Below are 22,575 nucleotides of genomic sequence, written 5' to 3' on the forward strand. Positions count from 1 at the left end.
AGTAGATCTAGTAAAAGCTAATTTTTTGGCAAATATGGCGGGGGCTCAGGAGTCGTGTTGATCAAAAAGTACACCTAGGTAAGAAAAATATTTTTGTGGTAGCTAGCTTTTTCCCCGTCTATAAACATTTCACATGTCTTCTGAGTACCATGCTTACACCTCATGACATGCATCTTAGTTATATTGGTTTCAAGACTGAGATCCCTCATGAAGATGCTAAAACTATCCAGGGCTCTCTGAAGGCCATTTTGAGTGTGTTACTACAAAACTAAATTTGAAAAGGGTCGAGGGAATATGTTTAACGACCTGTTATTTTATTTCCCTACACAAGACATAATACATAACAGAAAATGACTGGTCTTATGTGATGCTGTACTAGTGACTGAGAAAACCAGGACACATGCAAACACAAGGAGTTACAACTGTCTGAGATATTCCCATCAGACCACCCTTTGGCGGAGTCTCATCATATGGGATATTTGTTTAATCCATCCAACCTGCAGCCCAAGCTATCAGATGATGGTACGGTTATGGATGTAGAATAGAACTCTAGCCAAGTTGTTACTCTAGGGTAGTGCTCAGAGTGTGTAGTGCAGTGCTGTGGTGAAGAGTTTAAAATTAACGACTCAGACAAGAAAAGTATTTTAATAGGGTTTGTCTGAGTGCCAACGTTAAAATCACGCCTGATAGTTTGAATCTATAACTACACTATGGCGCTGTGCAGGACGGTCGACATGTTTCAGCCAAATTCGAATTTTTTTTTATCCGGCTTTTGTCAGGACCATAGATGATAAGCTACTGCAACCTAATAAAGTGAAGTGCATAAGTGTAAAATGAAATAATATTTATATTTAAGTGCCAAAAAGTAATATCAGAATACTTATATCTACCAGGAACTTGGAGCCCCAATGTTCACAAGGAAGAAATGCATTCTATCTTTATCCCCGCTTTGCGTGGGAAATAGCCTCACCTCACCCGCCGACCGCTCTGGAATATGAGGCCCCGTTCTGTCCGTCGGTACCTCTCTCTGGCATCCGAGAGACATCTTCCGCATAAAGAAGAGCTGGAATAGGTCGACCACCAGCTTGGGGAAAGTCTTTACCCTGGAGAAGCAGTGCATCTTCAAGTCCATTTATGTAGAGATTAAAAAGGAAGAGGGCCAGCACACAACCTTGTCTGAATGTCGTGCCTAATTGGGAAAGTTTCAGTGCATTCTCCCTTCTGGCTAAACCGGACACTTGCTGACGCGTCGCTGTACAGCCGACATAGGAGCGTCCTAATTTGTAGCTCAACCCCTACCCTTTCGAGGACCTCTCAGAGCCTATTATGCTTTACTGAGTCGAAGGCCACGGTGAGGTCAACAAGGGCTAAGTAGAGGCTGCCTGTTTTCGCCCTTATGTACTTGCCTATTAATATTGTAAGGTTTAAAGATTGTTCAATGGTACAAAGTCCGTCGCGAAACCCGTATTGCAGATCGGATAGTATCTGACTATCATCTGCCCAATCGGCTAGGCGCTCCAGTAAAACTTTCCCTAGCACTTTGGCCATTGAATCCAGGAGAGAAATGGGTCTGTAACAACCCGGATCTTCACGGTTGCCCTTTTTGAAGATTGGAATTATTATTGATTGTGCCCATGTCTTAGGGACGGTAGACAGTATGCTGGCATTAAAGACCTGCGTCAATAATGGCCCCCAAAAGGGGCCATTATGTTTAAACATATTAACCGGTACCCCGTGGGTCCCAGGTGCTTTACCACCCGCATTTTGTGCTAGGGCCCCAGTCCCCTCCTCCAAGGTAATTTCTAGATCAATATGTTCACTACTATTTGTGTTCCAGTCCTCCGATTGCCGCCCTGAGTTCCCCGGCTCATTCTATAGTTTAGGAAAGTGTTTCTTCTGTAATTGCTATATCCATGGAGGGGCCTTTAGTTGGAGCTAGGAAGGGTGTTCTCAGGACCTTCCAGATGCGTTGCTATCTTTCTGCTGGGCGGCGCTATGTAAAGAGTCCCATGCATCGTTTCGGAGGGTTTGTTTTCTTTCTTTTAATGCCCTTCTATAGTCTAATCTAGCTTGACGAATATTAAGTGGGGGTATAGGTTGTGGGTACAGTACCTTTTTTAAGTTAGCATATGCCCTAGTGCATTTTTCATTGAACCAGCCAGTAGATTTAGGTTTATTACTAAATTGTACTGTTAATACATTTCTGACCACCCTGGTGATGTCTATGGAACAGTTCACAATCGCCGCATCCAAAGCAGCCTGGTTAGACAGATTTCTATCTCAGACCTGCATTTCACTAAGGCCTTTTTAATTAATAGATCTGCGTCCATGTTGGGCAACTTTAATGAGTATCCATTTACTTTGTTCAGTTCTACAATTCCCATCATACGGGTAAGCTGTTCAGGCTTGTTCGGGGTGTGCATGGGTGACTTAAGTTTTATGAGGAAGGGGAAATGATCACTTAAGGCGATATCACCCAACTCGAAAGAAAGAACCAGAAGCGTGTGTAAGGGTGAGATCAATATGAAATCAAGTGTGGTGGCGTATCCTCTCCTGTTAGAAGTGGGTAGGAAACCAACTGGTGTAGTTAAGATCTCATTTGCAAACCCAAGATCTAATTTAGAGATCAGGTCATAAAAACTTCTTATACCAAAAATACACCTTATGAACACATTGCAAGGTTCCAACCTCTGATCTATTCTATCTACACCACCCATGTGCTTACTGTAGTCTAAAATGCACACAGGTTTGCACACTTCACCAACCTGACCCCAAACAGTCAAATGTGGAGTACTTTCATCATTAATGATAGTCCACATATAGACATCACTCCTGTCAGAAAATTTCAGAGCTATAAGTTCTAGCACTGCGCTGTCCCGTCTCAAATTTTCTACAAACCAGCTTTTTTGGGTAACCTTTATGGTTAGAGCGGATTGTGCCACAAACAGTGTACACTTCAAACAATTCCCTGAACAATGGCACACCAGTGTAAAGTTACCTACATATAAATGGTAACCTTTGTTAAAAAGTCCTCTACCAAGTTTCCTCACAATTTTCTCTGTAACTCCGAAAGTGGAGGGAAAACCAGGGGGTCAATACTGGAATCCCAGACCAGTGTAGACCCAGAAATGATAGACCTATCCAGTACTCCTCTCAGACAGCAGATGCATCTTAATTTCATAACCTGTCTTCTTGCTAGGAATACACTGCCTAAAAACCAGTCGCCCTTGACAGGACCAAAGACTCATCCACAGCTATTTTTCCCCCAGCACTTGGATCTCTGAAAATCGATCTACAAAGTGATCAAGGACAGGCTGAACCTTAAAAAGACTCACACTCCTGGTGATCTTGTGGAAATGCTAAAGCCTTATCAACAAAATGCAACGCCCGAAGAAGCAACAAATGCCGATTACGACTCATGGTTGCAGGAAATCAAGCCATTGCCATCAAGGGATTTGTGGACCAATATGAAGACAGTGATGGCCTCCTTATCAGGCCCATCAAAAAAATTAAACCCAAGAACTTCTTCCGCTCATCCAGATTTTTGGGAGTCCACCAGGTAGTTCTAGAGTGAGCTAAAATCTGTCACTGTTGTCCCTCAAATGCTTTTCAGCATACAAATGAGTCTCTCCAACAATCTCGGGTACAAATACATCGCCCACAAACAACTGAAAGAGATGTATAGGCAAAAAACTTTCACAATTCACTCTACACCCTGCAACACCACTAAAGACATGCAATACCGACTGCACCATGTTTGGGTCAACCCAGAGTCCAGCACTTCCAGTAGGAAGCCTTGAAGCCCCGGGCTGCAATGCAGATGCCTTTTGCTGCACTATGGGCACATCAGTATCCTCCTCTAAAACAGGCACTTCATTCACACTGAGAGTAACTTCATCCGCACTGAGACAAGCTTCATCAGATGACTTCTCTAGGTTGAAAAATTCACTCCCAGAATACTGGCCTTCCTCCTCTGCCTCACACGTAGAGTTTGTTTTATAATCCTAGTCCAAAGAAGACTCCAAGCTTACCAACATGGTGCTGAGCGGTCATCCTGCAGCTAGCCATGATCCTTACCAAGAAAAGTAACTTGACAAATAAGTGTGGATTTATGAAACAAAAAGGAAAACTACTGCCTTATAGCGATTGCAAGGTAAAGGCAATCGCAACAAAGCACACAAAGACCTATATACTCTAAAATAATACCATTCAATTGCTAAAGACAGCCAGACCCAATAGCCACTATTCTGCACAGACACAGCAAGCACCATGTAAATCCCAATAAAAAAGAAAAACAAAACAAAATTGCACACATGGAAACCCAATACACATTGTGTACAAATACAAGGAAAATTTCACACACATTCAAACAAGCTAAATAGTCTATTACAGCATTTTCAAAAAACACATTCATGTAGGTCATTGATACTGATTTAGAGTAAACACTATAAAAAAAGCTTTTCATACCTAACACTTGCAACTACACAAACTGCAGATCTACCAGTCCCGAAACTGCAACCATGAGGAAAACAAAAACTTTGTGATGGAATAAAAAGGTGAAAAAAATGTATATCTTCAAAGATGATAAAAAATAACAGTTAACATTATTAAACACTATGAAGTCTGTCCATCATCATCATCCAAATTGCAGCCACACACGCTGCCAGCCAAACGCCAGAATACTCTCAGCCAAACTACATTTCACACAAAAGCTTTCCCTGGTGGTCTAGTGGCTTCTGCCCACTTGGGTGCAAATGGGCCTACAAATATGGCCGATCTTCTCCTCGGGCCAGAAAACGGGCAAAAAATTCACCCCAGGAAGGGGAGCGCCTTTGGCCCAGGGGCCGCTCCCCAAAACATTATGTGCCAAATATATTAAAATCCCTGGTGATTTAGTGGAGTTTACCACATGGGCCTAAAAATACAAGGCCGATCTGCCCCCAAGGGGTGCTGAAACAGCCAAGTTATGTTCCAAAAGGGGAGCAACCTTTGCCCAAGGTGCCCTCTCAAACATTTTGCATTGAATAAAAAAAAAATCACTGGTGATCTATGTGATTTCTGCCCCCCTTGGGGGCAAATGGTTCTAAACATATCAGGCCCTTCTCCTTAAGATATCCAATCACTGAAAAGCAGGCAACACTTCTAAACGAGGGTTATTTAATTGCATGTTGCTGCATTTATGTGAAAGAAAGTTGGAGACTGCAAAGTAATACATGACTGAATGAGTCTTGGTGTTGGTTCAATTGTCCTTTATGAGAATTTATGAGATATGCACTCTGGCTGGGGCAGCAAATGCTTTCCGAGTTTGACAAAGCAAGTATCAGATGATTTGAGTATTGTGTGCCAACCGCTTCAACTACCAAAAGACCTAGTCTGGTATTTGCTGGGAGCTGGCGACTAATACAAGCTTCAAGATTGGATTCATTTTTAGATCTCGCCTACGCAGTGCGAATGCACTGCATAGGAGGGCCTTTAGCCGTCGCTCTGCTCATTTTCAAGCACACACTTGTGCTTGTGGCGGCATCCCCCATGCGGGAGCTCGCAGGAGCGCGCCACAAGCACGAGTGCAGTGCTTGAAAATTAGCAGACTGCTCTCCAAAGCGTGCACGCGTAGCACTCGCAGGCTCACCTCCTGCCCCCCCCCCCCTCACCACCCCTCTCTCTCACAACCTCTCTGCTTCACCATCTACAGGTGAGGGCCGTGCTTGTTTAGACACGCGTTCTGAGATGGTTTTCTCGTTCCCAGGCTGTACAAACCTACAACCTTCACCACTTGATGTATCACTTGCGTACCTTTTGGAAACTCACGCAGGATAACTTACAAAGGATGAAGAAGCATTTTTTTTGGCATGAGCTTTTTTTTCCTGTTAATTTGCTTACTTGCAGAAACATGCCGCTTCTTTAGTAATTCTCATTTTCAGTGGTTTTCTAATATCTCAATATTTCAGCAGAAAGCATGGGGGCACGGGTCTCTGTTTAAGTCAAACAGTTGAGTACATTAGAAATAAATAAACCTAACTTTCTTGAGGAAAAGTGCAGTTCAAGAAATAAAAATCCCCAAAAATTACAAGAAACGTGTCAGCCCATGAACTCGGTCCGAATGCGGAAAGTCGTGTAGTTTCTTACACATTACACAAGCTTTGTGCTTAGGGTGAGAATAGGGGAAGTGTGCGGTGATGATACAAGCATCTTGCTGAGGTCATGCTCCTGCGATTGGTGGAGGAACGAACAAGTGATAACATGAACACTTGTCAGTCTATCTAACATCAAACAATTGCTCTTGCGCAAGGGTCTCCAACCTAAGTCTAAGAGAGCCTGGGTCTGTGACGAATTAGCAGGATATCACGAGATATATTTGCATCCAAGAAATGACGACCGGTGCTCATTTACATCATTGGATGTCATCTTGAAAACCTGGCCTGGGCCGCCCGCCTCCACTGGCATGGAATCCATTCTCACACACAAGATGGGGGAGAGTGGTACTGCCTCCGTCCTGGCCTCGTGCAGGAAAGAAGCCAGGGACGGTTTCTATTAAATTGAACACAAACCAAGGCAACCTTTAATGATTTCACATACAAGGCCATACCCAGCATTCTCTGCAGCTGGTCAGGCTCTGAGCAGCACCTGGTTTGCACAGACTTGAACAGACCCAGTTTTGAGTCTGAGGCTCGCTTCTCTGTTTCTGTAAAGTGGCAACCCCTCCCCAGCCACGGTGCATGTGACAGCGCCTACTCATAAGGTGCTCAGATGCCTGCCGGGAGCACTTTACTCGTGATTGACTATGTCCCGGCCAACCCCACCGTACCAAGACAAGCATCTGTTGTGAAAAGCTCCTCTTCCCCTGGGAGGCTGACCCCATCTGGCTCTCAGAAGGCATGGCTCAGACGCAGCCTTCCTCTCACCTCCCGAAGCTAGAAACTGCTGATGGGCACGCTGGAGCACAGTTTCAATTCCACGTCTGCATGCCTCACCTTTGACGTCTTCAGGGCACCCTCACGCCTTCCACATACAGCCTAGGTCATGACGTCCATCACCAGAAGGTAGATTATGGTTGGCGCACAGAAGCTAGACCCTAGGTGCTACGTTATATACATTGCTCTGGTGCTAGAGCAATCGGGCACCGTCGCATGGACGTCGCTTTCATGTTAGTCAGTGCAAATGATATGCTGCAAATTTCAGCAATAAACTAAATCGGTACAAGTGTAACATAGCATTGCAGAAGTGCTAGTTCATAACTACACTAGCATTGGTGCAATTTATGTAATCCCGACAGTCCTAAACAAGCGTTTGCAATGCAATAGGTCTCGCATTTATGCGAGTTTAAGCTATTGTCATTGTAAATGACGATGCCTTTTATTTTTGTTTTCATTATTAAAACATAAATAAAAGGCAGTGTAATTTACAATGCCAATAGTTTAAATTGGCATAAATGCGAGACCTATTGCATTATAAATGCTTGTTTTGTTTTGCTGTTTCTTCTTGGCTGTGTTTGCCCGTTCTTTGTAGGCCCATGCTGTAGAATCTAGAGTCTGCATTGCTGCTTTGGTGCTGTGATAATCTATGCTCCCTGTTGCAGAGCTGTGCTAAGATGTTTGGCTACAGCGGGAGGGAGGAAGGAGGTGTGGCTAGAAATGCAAGTCCGCAAATAAAAAATAAAGCAACAGCGTTAGGTGGAAGATGGGATGGAGAAGAGGAGAAGAAAGTACCTCGAGCCAAGCGCGACCAGCGGACGGACCTGTATAAATCTATCAATCAGTACTTGGTCCATCAAAGTAACAAAACAAAGAAGAAAGTAAAACCAGACGGGAGGACCGTAAACCGTGACCAATCAAAATCAACAAAATGAATCACTGTAAAGCTAACAAACAGTATGTAATGGATGGGCTCCAAATCCCTTTTTTAGAGAGAAGGATAAAAAAAAAAAAAGAACCGATCCTTGTAAGTGACAGCGCCCATGTGATGCCTGCAGGCTCAACCTAACAGTTCCTTGCAAATGATGGTGCTTTTCTTAGAGCCCTAATCATACCTGACAAGCTCACCCTACCAGGCCCATCCTTCATGTAAGCCTCTACCAATGGATCCTCCCCTGTGTGTGGTGAAAAAATTGCAAACGCAGAACCCTGACAGAAGAATGTTACATGCACTTTCTTTTCTTTATTTATGTATGGCTTGCTAAACCTACTCTATATTGTCATTATTCTACACATGGAACTAACATAATCATATTTTAAAATGTTTTTTATTTCTTTACAGTGCAACTTTGCATTTCAAATTTGGCTTGTAATGATGGACATTATTGCATGAAAACCCATTTTATTTGCACATTGATATAAAAAAAAAAACACGTATTCTCAAAACATTGCCGGACATATCTGCAGTCTCGGGCAAATGATGAATTCTAAATGGATGGCACCAAGTACTCCTTTTTTCTGAAGAGTACTAAATCAATAAATGAAATATAAAAACAAGAACACATGCACTTCTGTGATGCCCTCCTCGGGTTCAGGTGACATTTCTAAAAAATGTGGGTGATTGTGCAAGAATGTGATTATGGAAATTAAACATGGAGAGCCAGTGTAAGAGTAAGTAGCCTTTTTTATGTTTTCTCTGTGTATAGAGTATGCATGGCGCGAGATGACTGGATCTGGAAAATCTTAAGCAGGACCTCCAGAAGTGATGTGTGCAGGCCCTATATTGTCACCACCTCTGCACGTTGACCTTTCTTTTGCCATCACCACTGCATGTCCGGAGAGAGCTACCTCTGTCCACGCTTTGGACATTTTCCCATTATTTTGTCAGATTATTTTGAGCTTTGTCTCCCAGTGTGCTAGGGGAGTCCCCCAAAAAGCATGTGCACAAGACAGTAACACCCGCCACTTTCCCACTCCTAGGGACCCTGCTTTCTGCACCCAACACCCCACCTTGGAGGGCCTGGTTGTTCAGGCTTCCACATCCAAAGTCAACTCTGACATGTAGCCTACCACAAAAACCCTTTTGGCCTCACCAGTGTACCTCAAGTGTTCACCAATGTGACGGCAGTGGTTGTAGCACATCTGCGGAGGTCGGGGGTTCCAGTCTTCCCCTACCGTGACGATTGGGTGTTGAAGGTGGCTTGTGCATTCACTGGGTGTTCACTATCATTATGCCAAAGTCCCATCTGCCTCCCTTTCATTTCAGAAGTTCTGGAGAGCTTCGGGACTATCCTTTGGAGTGCATCTTAAGGACATTCCTGCTAGGATTCGAATGTTTCAACCTCTATTCTGGATTTCTGTGAAACTGACTATGGAGCTGCTGGGCCTCTTGGCCGCCTGCATCCTGCTGGTAAAACATGCCTTCTAGCATAAGCGAGCCCTGCAGTGGGGCTTGAATTCCCTTTGTGTGCAGCATCAGGGGAATCCCTCCGACCTGGTCCAGATTTCGGACGGAACTGCAAAAGACCTGCAGAGGAGGCTGATGAACTGCAGTGGAGTCAGTTGCAGACCCCTATCCCCTCCCAGAACTTACATTGGTGACAGATGCATCACTCCTTGGTTTGGGTGATCATCTGATAGTGGTGGAGATCATAGGACGCTGGTCTTCTGTCGAGTCTTGATTCAACTTTAACTTGTTGGAGTCGACAGCGATTCGCCTGGCATTGAAAAACGTTATTCCTTCCATCAAGGGTTCAGGGGCAACACCACCACCATGTGGTATTGCAAAACCACTGCCATGTGGTATTGCAACAAACCGGACGGGGTGTGGGTCGTGGGCTATGTGAAAAGGCTCTGCGTGTGTGGGCATGGCTGAAACATCAGGATATATTGCTGGTGGGTCACCATCTTGTGAACTCTCTGAACAACATTGCAGACTATCTCTGGTGTCAATGCCTAGTGGATCACGAATAGTGTCTCCAGCCGGAGGTGGTGCAAGGTCTCTTTTGAGGTGGAGGAGAACTTTTGTTAGATCTGTTCGCCACCGCTGAGAACGCACAGTGTTAGAACTTCCGCGTGCCCACGTTTTCAAGGTGACTTATGCTCGGAGACGCATTTTGTCACGAGTGGAACTCAGGCCTCCTACACGCCTTTCTGCTGATACCACTCCTGCCCAGATTTCTCAAGAAGAGCAAAACGACTGGGCCCAAGATATTCCTGCAGCTCCGGATTGGATACGGAGATTTTGGTATCTCAAGCTTCTTTGCATGAGAATTGATCCTCCGATCAGGCTGCCCCTTTGGGAGGAAGTTCCTGCACCTGAATTTGCACATGCTCTGCCTTCATGCATGCATGCATTGTGGCAATGTGTAAATTGTTCCTTCGTTAGTTAGGCACGTCTTTTTAGGCCTAGTCTGAGCAGCGCATGCGCTGCTCTGCGAGCCATGCTGTATAGGAGTATATACTTTAAGCCCCGTCCTCTCTGCCCATATTTGTCATTGGCTTGTGTTATTGTCCTTCTTAACTGCTGGCTTCTGATTTGTTGTTAGGCTTGTTAGTCCCTCCTTAGCACTGCCTGGTCTTCATGTGTTACTTCCCTTGAGGTGTGGCCCTTTTACTTTGGTTGTTGCATGGTACATAGTCTTTAGTCTGTAAGCACTATTTTTTCTTACTGCAGGAGGGTCTCTCCTGCACAGTTGAGACTTGTTTATTAAACTCGTAGCAAACGGTGAGCTCTGCAGGGGCCATGGGGAACAGAAGGGGGCAACCCAGCGAAGCGTTCAAGCATTTGGAATGCAATGGGTCAAGCGTTTGCGAGAGTTTATGCTATTGGCGTTGAGAATGAACATGCCTTTTATGTTTTAAAAACCAAAACATAAAAAGTATTGTTGTTTACAATGCCAACAGCTCAAACTTGTGTAAATGCGAGACCTATTGCATTGGAGATGCTTGTTCTTTTAGTTTTGGAGTGGAATATGACCATTTTCTTTATTGAATGTAACAATCTAAAAGTTGATCAATCTGTAGAACCATTGGTGTCTAAGTAAATGAATTTTTCTTTCTTCAGTTTTCAGAAATAGGAGTATGTTGACCGAAGATGACTGAACAGTTTTTCCAAACTGGAGTTATGCGTGAGGAAAAGGAAATTCTGTCTGGCAGACAAATGTGACCTCACCTCCTGTGGATCTGACAACTAAGCATCTTTCACATCTAAGATGACATCTTATTGCTTGAAAGTCCAGATAGGTAGGTTTTATACTTTCTTTTCTCTTATTCTTTGAACAAGTTACTGTTCAATCTAATTTATGGCTTGTTCTTCTCAGCAAAAGCAAACTTTTCTCTTGTATGCATATTACATGGGGGTTTAGAAATGTGAGTGCTTGTCTACCACCACCATTAATCCTTGAGGTAGCCTGTTGATTGCTCTGTGAGATGAAGGCTTTCTTGTACTGGCTAAGATTTCTGGAAGGATTCTGTCCGATTTCAAATCTCACATGTTGCTCTTAATCTCTGGAACTGTGGCATTAACCAAGAGTCCTTTCTGGGTAGGATAATATAGTAATTGAAAAGTATGCATTAACTTTTGTTTCAGCAGTACTGGTTGCAAAATGCCTGTCCTATACATCTAGTGAGCTCTGTAATCACCCCATTTAGCTGTCAAGCCCACATGTTCTAAATGGAGTCTTAACTGCCAGTCCAAGGTCCCAGGAATATGCCCAATGCCCACTAATATATAAATTGCGGTGGGCTCAAGGGTCGTGAAAAATATTTGGATGAAGGTTTTCAAAAATCTTGTATGTTAAATGTCTCGTGACCACTCTGCCTCTGGGGAACAATATAACAAATTGTATTACAAATGCTCAAGAGAATGTGTATGCAAAATGCAGATTTGACATTGCAATGGAAGAATCATTGGATGCATTCTTTCACCGTCACATGCTTGCTGCCATTAGAAGATTGTGGCTTACATTGTTATTTAGTAATTTGGCTTAAATTGTTATTTAGTAATTTAAAGATTAGATATCCTTTTCAGTGAGTCACTTTACCAAACCTGCCTGTTTTTCATGCCATTGTTGGTGCTTAGACCTTGTAGTTTGCTGTTTTTTGATTAAAACCGTACTTTCCAAGTTTCATGTATTAAATTTCCGGTTTAAAATCCTGTCACGGTTGGTGACTGTGTCTGATTATTCTCCCATGTCCCAGTTTGACTTTGTTACTTTGCTCTATCTGTTTTCAAATAGCAAATTCTTTGTACGAAATGTATCATTTAGGTGCTGCTAATTTGCACGCTTTATTACAGTGTTATGTGGCTTCTAATCAATTAGATGATTGCAGTCAATGTTATATTTTACCTAAAAATGGTAAAACTGAAAGCTGTACCAAGTTGAATCTGAAAGAAACCGGTTGGTGTTAGATTCCTTAACTTCGAATATCCCAAGGTGTCAAACTGGATCTGAAAGTTTTCGTCAGCAGTACCCTTGCGTGTCGGTAGGCGTCATCTGCAGCACTGCGTCCGTCATCGGCGTTGTGATCGCCGGGATGATGATGTCGGAGTTCTTAGACGCCGCCCTCACGAGCTGACATCAGTTCTTCTTTTTTCCGCGCCAGCAAGCGCAGACCCGGGAAGAGCTAGTACCCTACTTAGTTTTTGACTAACTTTTTGGCCTATCTTGGCTATTCTTTTCGAGTCGATATCGACTCCTGGTGCCGGTAGGGATGCCTGGATTCAAACCATGCGACGCCTGTCACCGCCTTATGTCTGTGACCTACCCCCACCGCCGGTGTCTCTACTGCCTCGGGCCGACCACGACGACAAGTCGTGCCCCGAATGCCGGGCCTTGACCTCGAATGCTCCAGGCATTCCGCTCCGCGACGCTCCCGTACGAGGAGGAAGTAGAGGGGCCAGTTGCGGAGCTGTAGCCATCGACGCTCGTAGAGCCATCACCACTCGTTTGGCTCGAAGTCCTCCGGTAAGTCGAGGAAGAAGTAGTCGGAGAGGCGACATCGCTCTTCTGACTCCCCTTGCCGGTGCTGCGACTCGGAGTTCGTGTGACACCACCCGCGTGGCTCAGCTGAAGCCGCGGGCGTTGCAGCCGGTCCCATACCCTCCGGTCCCTGGACTGCATGCGACTCCGGAGGCGATACGTGACTTCCTCGTGGCCATGAGGACTCACTTCCCTCTGACCCGACTAGGGGCCCTTGCGGGCTGGCGGCTTCGGACCTGGTTCTGTAGGGCTCTTTGGCCCCGGTGCCATCGGGTGCTTTGGCCCCGGCGCCGTCAGGTGCTTTGGCGCCGTCGTTTACTTCGGTCCCGACGCCGCATGGCCCTGGGAAATCCAGGCCTGGATCCCGGTCGACGCCAGTTGACCTCACGACTCCTATGCTAGCGCTGACCACGATGGTGTCACTTCTAGGGCTGTCTTCGGACGCCGACGCCCCCCGGTTTCAGCCCCGGTCCAGGGTCAGAGCGGCGCCATCTCAGGCGCCGGTGGGTGAGCAATTCACCTATGACGCGCTCAGTCATTTCTGCATGTTTTTCAGGACACAGATAAAGGGAGGACTGGGAGGGGTCTGAGGACCCTCTGGCACAACAGTGCTAGTTAAGTCAGGACTGGGCAGATGAGCTGGGGGAGGCCAGTGGTCTGGATACTTCGCCTGATACTGGATTTATCTCTCCTACCTCTGAGGCTACGGAGGAGGGTGCTACCTATGGTGTGGTGTTGCGCAGGGCAGCCAAGGCCTTGGCTCTTGAGCTCCCTGCTGCGGCCATTAGGACTAATCTCCTCACCGAGGTGATTAAACCGCCAATAAGCTCTTCGGAGCCTATGCTGCCGTTCAATGAAGCCCTAACGGACATTCTGATGGGCACTTGGTCCAAGCCCTCCTCCGTGCCCCCTGTGGATCGTAACGTGGCACGACGCCACCACCTGCTCCGGGTGACACCTGCTTTCTGTCCGTTCAACCCGCCCCTGAGAGCCTGGTGATCCAGGCCTCACGTCCCAGACTGCTCCTCCAGATAGGGAATCCAAAAGGTTTGATCAGTTTGGGAAGAAACTGTTCTCCTCACTGAGTTTGGGGTTGTGTTCTATCAACACTGCTTGCCATTTGGGTCGTTACACCCCCTCCTTGTGGTACCCTGTTGTGGACGTGCTGCCCCAGTGTCTGGAGGAGGCCCAGGCACGACTCACCCAAGCACTTGCTGAGGGGTGGGATGCCGCACGCTATTCAATCATATGTGGACTTGATACCACGGACTCGCTGGGCAGAGCGATTTCCGCGACGGTGGCGATCCGTCGCCACGCCTGGCTGAGGTCCGCCAATTTTTCAGGGGATTTCCATTCCACGCTCATGGACATGCCAGGACAAAGCAGACGGTGCGCTTGAGAGTTTCAAGGACTCAGGGGCTACGGCCAAGTCCTTGGGCCTGTCGCGCCAGCAAACATCTGCTTTTCGCCCCTTTCGTGGCCAAGGAAGCGGCGCCCCCACACGTTCGGTCAGCCACAGGCCGCAGAACCAACCTCAACGCGGTCACGGACGTGGGAACCGCCATGGCGGTGCAGGGGGACATAGGCCCGGTCAGTCCACCACCACTCCTGCAGCATCTGCCTCCAAGCCTTACTAGTCCAAGCTTTCAGGCCCATTCGACGCCAGTGGGGGGTAGGGTTCGCCATCATTTCCTCCACTGGCATACCATCTTGTCGGGCAGGTGGGTGCTGCAAATCGTCCAAAGGGGCTACTCCCTCCCCTTCGATGCGACTCCAACAGCCATGCCACCACAGTACCACTGCAAGTCGGGGGATCACTTGCAACTTCTGCAGGAGGAAGTTATGGCCCTCTTATCCAAGAGGGCCATCAAGCATATTCCTGGGCCAAAAGTAGGACGTGGTTGCTACTCCCACTACTTTCTGGTACCCAAGAAGGGCAAAATAGGCCTGCGCCCTATCTTGGACCTCAAGAGCGTCAACGGCTTCCGCCGGAAGGAGAAGTTCAAGATGCTTACTTTAGCTCTGGTCCTGGCTGACCTAGACCCTGGAGACTGGATGGTAGCGTTGGACTTGCAGGACTCATATTTCCACATCCCCGTCCTGCCGTCCCACAGGCACTACCTGCGGTTCACGGTAGGCCACGAGCACATTCAGTTTACCGTGCTCCCCTTCGGCCTCACCAGTGCCCCTCGGGTGTTCACGAAAGTGATGGCGGTGGTCGCAGGTAAGGGGTTTCAGTCTTCCTCTATCTCGGCGACTGGTTTTTGAAGGCGGGCTCTCCCCAGACAGTAGTACCCCACCTCCAGACTGCGGCCGATCTCCTGCACTCGCTGGGGTTCTCCATCAACGAGCCGAAGTCACACCTGTGCCCCTCTCAGAAGTTACTCTTCATCGGAGCAGTTCTGGACTCTACGAGTTTCGGGTTTATCCTCCTGAGCAGCGGGTTCGGGATATTCAGGCTCTGATTCCGATCTTTCAGCCTTTATCCAGAGTCTCGGTAAGGTTGACGCTGCGGCTCCTGGGGCTGATGATCTCCTGCATCCTGCTGGTGCATCACGCCAGGTGGCGGATGCAGGCTCTGCAGTGGGACCTGAAGTTTCCTTGGGCACAGCATTAGGGCAACCTGCCAGAAGAGTGAGTGAGCTCCAGGCTCTGTCTACTAAGCCTCTTTTCCTCTGTCCATCCGGACAAAGTTGTTCTGAGGACTCGTCCTTTCCTGCCCAAGGTGGTTACAGCCTTTCACATCGGGCAGTCCATCACCTTGGCCACCTTCTTTCCACCTCCGCATCCCTCGAAAGAGGAAGAGAGGCACCACTGTCTGTACCCAAAACGTGCGCTCTCCTCCTATCTAGACCGCACACGCCAGTTCCGGGTGGACGACCAACTCTTTGTTGGTTACGTGGGCGCTAAGAAGGGACGGGCAGTGCACAAGCGCACCATCTCTCCGTGGGTCGTTTTGTGCATCAAGGTATGTTATTCCTTGGCGAAAAAGGAGCCTCCTGTGGGGCTGCGCGCCCATTCTGCTCGGGCCACGGCAGCTGCTACTTCCTGGGTCGGGGAGTCCCTTTGCAGGACATCTGTCAGGCAGCTAACTGGGCCTTGCTGCACACGTTTGCTAAGCACTACTGCCTGGACAGCCAAGTCCTGAGGGATGGCTTTTTTGGCCGTTCCGTTCTCCACGACTTTCTGGTGTGATCTTGGTTCGCCGACCAACCACCGGGGTTGGTATTGCTGGGGTAGCTAAACTAAGGTAAGGAATCGAACACTAACCTCTTTCTTTCAGATGCACAAGTTAATTACCTTCGGTAACGATATATCTGTAAGTAGTTGGTGTTAGATTCCTTACTGTGCCACCCACCCTCCCTGTTCTGAGAACCGATATCTAGGTTTAAGGTATCTACCTTTGAGGGCCCTGGTTTCATGGCACCAGTGTCTGTTTCTTTCATGGCTCTGCCTTCCTGGCGCGGAAAGCAGTGTACAGAACTGACGTCCGCGTGCAAGAGCGGTGTCCAAGTACTCCGATGTCATCCCAGCGATCACGACGACCGACGCGGAGCCACAGACGACGCCTACCTATCCACAAGGGTACTGCTGACTAAAATTTTCCGGATCCAGTCTGACGCCTGGGGATATTCTAAGGTAAGGAATCTAATACTAACTACTGTTTCTTACAGATGTATAATTACTGAAGGTAAGTAACTTGTGCATTTAGCAACTGGGTTACTACTTGCAAGCATGTGCTAGACCACTCCCACAGAGTTCATATGCTAGCCTCTGTTGCTGGTTAGCCCCAGGTCAACTTGGTCCTAACATCTAATGCAAACCTAGTTATCAATGCCACTGCTGGAGTTATTGTATTTTTGTTTGCCTTGAATCCTCAGAGTCCAGCAAATGTCATTCCTTGCGTCAGTGACCCAAGCACGAATCCCAATCAAAGCTCTTCCAAACTCTGTATCAACACCCACAGACCTCTTAACCCAGCATTTGTAGGGTCCTCCATGGTACTATGTGTCCAAACCAAACGTTTGCTTTTGACACCACCAAACCCCCAGGGTACGGCTTTGAGTTTTAGGATCCCTCCTTTGCTACTGTCTGTGGGGAAGGTGAAACATTATAAAAGCGGAGAGGGTGTATGTGCTTCACCCATCGGCAGGCGTTGTCTCTAATGGGTCCAGTATCAACCCCTGGTCTCAGAGACCCATGATGCTGTGCAGAAGGGTAAACAAGAAGCAACCTCTGTGCTGTCAGTTAGCATCTAAGTGTGGTTTTCTCTCATTTCAAACACAGGTCTTTATGCCCGCCCCTTCTAATCTTTTTCTTCGAAGAAGGTTGCATCTCTCTGCCTGCCTGATTACCTGTCTACCTTCTTGGGCACAGTCCTTATCATAGCAAGGGTGGCACCACTTTTAGCTGGCCTTCACGGCGATCATCTTCAGTCATCCCCTTCTCAAACTACTTTTTCGTGTGCAGGATTGCTGCCCGCATCAAGTAGAAGCCAGCATTTCACAACAGGATTATCGCGAGTAAAGCACTGTCTGGTGCTGATCCTCACCAGAATGTTATTTTGGGGTTTTCTTCATATCCCCACACTATCTCTTTCGTCATCGTTAACTTCCTATTCCAACTCCTGTTTGCAAATAAAATAATTCTTTTTTTTTGTTTCTTAAGTAAAGATTTGAACTAAGTTACTGGAACGTCTTCACTTATATTTTAGTAGTGCACGAGAGGTTTCGAACATAATAATTATGCTAAATTGTACCCAGTTTTTTACATGTAGTGGTTTCTTTAAAAAATATGTTGAACATTGGGTTTAGTTGAATTGATATAATCACCTGTTTAAACTGTGTCACTTTTCTCTTCAGCAGTTTCTTTTATTGCTGATAACCTCTAGCTTTTACATTTAACCAGCTGGAAGCATTAATTGTGATGGATACTTTTCACTGCATATTCCTCACATTCTCTATCCCTGTTGCAGGGATTCTGCTCAGGAACAGAACTATGCTTGGGACCATAGAACATCGTCCTATATGGACTGAGTCGCCATACTACCTTAGCCAGAGTCCGACTAGATATAGTGCCTCACATACCCTCCTAACCTTTTCAGAGAAACAAGTGACTTGACACCCCATAACACAACACTCTTGATCCTCTCTGGCACAAAGGAAGTCTAGAATATATATGTTCGAGGCATATGGGCTGCAGATGGTACATTATGAATAGATCGCCATCTGGTGTTGGGCTAGGATGATTGCACTTTGTTTTTCTCTTGGAGAGTCTTTTGTATCTTGGTGACTCCTCCCTTAGTTGGTAGTGCGCATGGGCATCGGCTCCATCCTTAGATTGTTTTTTTCCGCCATCGGGTTCGGATGAAGATCGAGACGCTCCAGATCAACTTCAGAAGAAAGTGATTTTTCGGCGCGTATTCCCTTTCCAATTCGACGGTATTGTTATCGAACGCGTTCTTTTCCATTCCGACGCGTTACAAATTAAAAATAGAAGAGAAAAACTTGGATCTACGTCGAAGAACAGGAGACCTTTCTCGACGCAGTCAAGCCCGGAGTCCATGGAAAGGACTCCATTCAAAAAATGTCCATCGTGTGGTGCTAAGTTCCCACACAAGGACCTACACGAGGTGTGCAACCTCTGTCTATCGCCTGAACACGAATCCAGGGACTGCGAAGCCTGCGCAGCATTCTCCTCCAAGCTAACGATTAGAAATCGTCGAGCTCGAAGACACGAGGCTTCCAGAATGCAGGCGGAGGCAATCCCGGAGCTGTTCGGAGACGATCAAATCGAGGAAGAAGAGGACCAGTCGGGGTCGGAAGGGGACCAGTCGGAGGTTGAAGAACTCTTCGAGCAACAAACCGTGAGTGACGACGTCCCCTTACCGAAAAACCGACCCCGTGCGGTAACGACCCCGCCCTCGGGCCCGGTCAAACCGCTGAAAAAAGTTTCCGACGCCCCGCCCTCGGGCCCGGCAACGAAACCGAAAGTGAAACCGAAACACTCGGAATCCCACCATGTCGGATCCGAGAAAAGGGCGACATCGACTTCGGCACCGAGGCTACATACAAAGGAGAGCTCGGTATCGAAACATTCCATGTCGAAAAAGAAGTATGATTTATCGCCCAAGAGACACTCGATACCCAAAAAGTCGGAATCGAGCAGACATTCAGTGTCGAAAACAGCAAGATCTGAGGATCAAAAACAAAAACAGCTCTCGGAACCAGGACCTTCGGTACCGATTCAAGAGCAACAAACAGATCCCAAACAAAAGATCTTGTTTATTGACCCACAAACTGGGAAAGTGGTCACGAAGAAGAGAAAGAGTGAACAGTCAGAAGATAAACCTCTTCCTTCAAAAAAGAGAACAATGGGGCCGAACATAACTCCTCCTGCTTCTCCTCGTCCTAGAGACACACCCTCTTCTCCTATTACTCACAATAGGCCACATATTCCTACACCCTCCACACCAAGACCAGCTACACCTCAGTCAGATGTAGACAGTGATATAGGGGAGGGAGAACCTCAAGGGGATGACGAATCTATCCCAGATGAGGAAGATCCATGGGAAAATTACGATGTAGGGTCAGATGAGGACAACGACCCAGAGCTATATCCCTCAAAGCCTTCACCACCTGATGATAACACAGGTTTTGTGCAGCTCATTAATAGGGCAGCAAAATATCACAAACTAGATATGCACACAGAACCTCAGATAGAGGATTTCTTGTTAGAGACTCTACCTAGTGCACAGAGAACATCAGGTACTCTTCCTATGCTGAAGGGTCTTCTCACTCACACAGAGGAAATATTCGAAAACCCAGTGAGAGCCAGGGTATTAAACCCAAGAATCGATAAAAAATACAAAGCGGCTCCAAAGGACCCAATATTTATTAGAGGGCATGTACCTCTAGATTCGCTGGTGGTCTCAAACGCTCGTAAAAGAGCAAACTCATTATCTACAGGAGAGGCTCCTCCACCAGATAAAGAGTCGAAGTTAATAGATGCATCAGGCAAAAGAGTAGCATCACAGGCAGCGAATAGCTGGCGTATAGCCAATACACAAGCACTACTCGCACGTTATGACAGGGCACATTACGATGAGTTAGAAAAACTTCTCACACATCTTCCAAAAGAACATCAGAAGAAGGCAGACCAATTAATACAGGAAGGTAAAATAATAACCAATACTTCCATTAAGTGTGCATTAGACGCAGCAGACACTGCAGCAAGGTCTATTAACACTAGTGTCATGCTAAGAAGGCACGCATGGCTTAGAATCTCAGGATTCAAACAAGAAGTACAAACAGCCCTACTGAACAAACCATTTGATCAAAAGACATTGTTTGGTTCAAGTACAGACGAGACATTAGAAAAGATGAAGAAAGATACGGAAACGGCTAAGTCAATGGGAGCATTGCAACAGCCAACGCACAGAGGTTCCTTTCGTAGATCCACCTATAGAGGGGGCTCAAAAAACACAGGAACAAATCAGCAATCCACATCTTTCACACCAACATCACCCAGAGGTAATTCAAGAGGTAGTTACAGAGGTAACAACAATAAGGGTAGAGGCCGCGGAAATAATAACAACCGCAACGCCTCAACACCAAAACAGTGACTTCATAGAACTCCCCCCAGACCACATAACACCGGTCGGGGGACGTCTATCACAGTTCCTACCTGTCTGGGAAAACATCACGTCAGACAAGTGGGTGAGACAAATTATCCAACATGGTTATTGCCTAGAACTCACAGCTACCCCACCAAACATCCCTCCCAAACAGCGTCCAATGAGTCAGGATCATCTGACATTGTTAAGAGAAGAAGTGCTAGCACTTCTACAAAAGCATGCAATAGAGAAGGTCCCAAAAGATCAACAAGGAACAGGAGTATACTCTCTATACTTCCTGATCCCCAAAAAGGACGGGTCCCTACGACCAATATTAGACCTCAGACCTCTCAATGCTTACATAAATTCGGAGCATTTCCACATGGTCACGCTCCAACAAGTACTCCCTTTACTGAAGAAAGGGGACTTTCTTTCTACACTGGATCTAAAAGACGCTTACTTTCATATCCCAATTCACAAAGCCCACAGAAAATACCTAAGGTTTGTGTTAGAAGGACAACACTACCAGTTCAAGGTCCTTCCGTTCGGGGTCACAACAGCACCGAGAGTTTTCACAAAATGCCTAGCTGTGGTGGCAGCACACCTAAGGAGACAACAAATACATGCCTTCCCATACTTGGACGATTGGCTAATAAAGGCCAAATCAAAGGAAGAATGTCTTCACAACACACAGAAGACAATTCAATTGCTGCACCACCTAGGGTTTACGGTGAACTACAAAAAATCACACCTGCAACCAAACCAGATCCAGCAATACCTGGGGGCTACAGTAGACACAGAAAAGGCAATAGCATACCCCAACCCAATCAGAGTACAGACAATGGTCGGGTTAATACAAAGATTTCAACCACAACACTCACTACCAGCACAAGTGTTTATGCAACTATTAGGCATGATGTCCTCTTGCATACTGCTAATACCACATGCCAGACTACAAATGCGCCCACTACAAGAGTGTCTAGCGACACAGTGGAATCAGGCTCAAGGTCAGATTACAGATCTGGTGTTGGTAAACGACCGGACGTATCGCTCTCTGAAGTGGTGGAACACAGAAAACATTTCCAAGGGACGGTCGTTCCTAGAGCCAATTCCACAAGTAATAATAACAGCGGACGCATCGCTCTCCGGATGGGGAGCGCATATGGACAAATACACAGTACAGGGGAAGTGGAGTGCGCAGCAAAAGAAACTGCACATCAACTACCTAGAACTATTAGCAATATTTCTAGCACTAAAAGCTTTCCAAATGCAAATAACAAACAAGGCAGTCCTGATCAGAACAGACAACATGACTGCAATGTATTATATTCAAAAACAGGGGGGGACACACTCTCTCCAACTGTCCAAACTAGCACAGGACATATGGAGATGGGCCATTCCTCAAAAGATCTACCTGTTAGCGGAACACCTACCAGGAATTCAAAATCAAATAGCAGACATCCTAAGCAGGCAGTCAGAACAAGTTCACGAATGGGAGCTGCACGACCAAATACTACAGCCATTCTTCCAAAAATGGGGGCAACCAGAGATAGATCTGTTTGCAAATCATCAGAACGCAAAATGCAAGCAATTCGCATCCAGGTACCCACACCAAAGGTCCCAGGGCAATGCAATGTGGATAAATTGGTCCAACAAATTTGCTTACGCGTTCCCTCCTCTACCACTAATTCCATTACTGGTGAGAAAACTGCAGCAACACTCAATGACAATGATACTAGTGGCACCCACGTGGGCAAGACAGCCGTGGTTCACCACGCTGCTACAACTCTCACAAGTACCACATCAAAAGCTAAGGTTATTACCCATGCATCTTACACAGAACCATGGAGAAATAATGCACCCAGATCCCAAACAACTGAACCTAGCGATCTGGCTCCTGAGGTCATAGAGTTTGGGTATTTAGATTTACCACCAGAATGCATGGAAATCATTAAACAGGCAAGACGTCCTACCACCAGAGCATGCTACGCAGCAAAATGGAAGAGGTTTGCTATACACTGTAACAGTAAGCACATCAACCCTCTGGACGCATCCACTAAACAAA

The 22,575-nt window shown here is 46.5% G+C and overlaps 1 protein-coding gene across 2 annotated transcripts in view; it reads left to right on the plus strand.

Moving 5' to 3' along the window:
• DYRK1A (dual specificity tyrosine phosphorylation regulated kinase 1A) overlaps positions 1 to 22,575 on the plus strand; it is a 700,909-nt gene that overhangs the window by 95,177 nt on the left and 583,157 nt on the right. For both annotated transcript variants that reach the window (XM_086935409.1, XM_086935410.1), the window contains exon 2: positions 10,978 to 11,156. The gene's annotated coding sequence lies outside the window, so the exon portion shown is untranslated. The remainder of the gene's footprint in view (positions 1 to 10,977; positions 11,157 to 22,575) is intronic.

The sequence above is a fragment of the Lissotriton vulgaris genome, chromosome 8 (assembly GCF_964263255.1).
Source record: "Lissotriton vulgaris chromosome 8, aLisVul1.2, whole genome shotgun sequence".
Lineage (NCBI taxonomy): Eukaryota > Metazoa > Chordata > Amphibia > Caudata > Salamandridae > Lissotriton > Lissotriton vulgaris.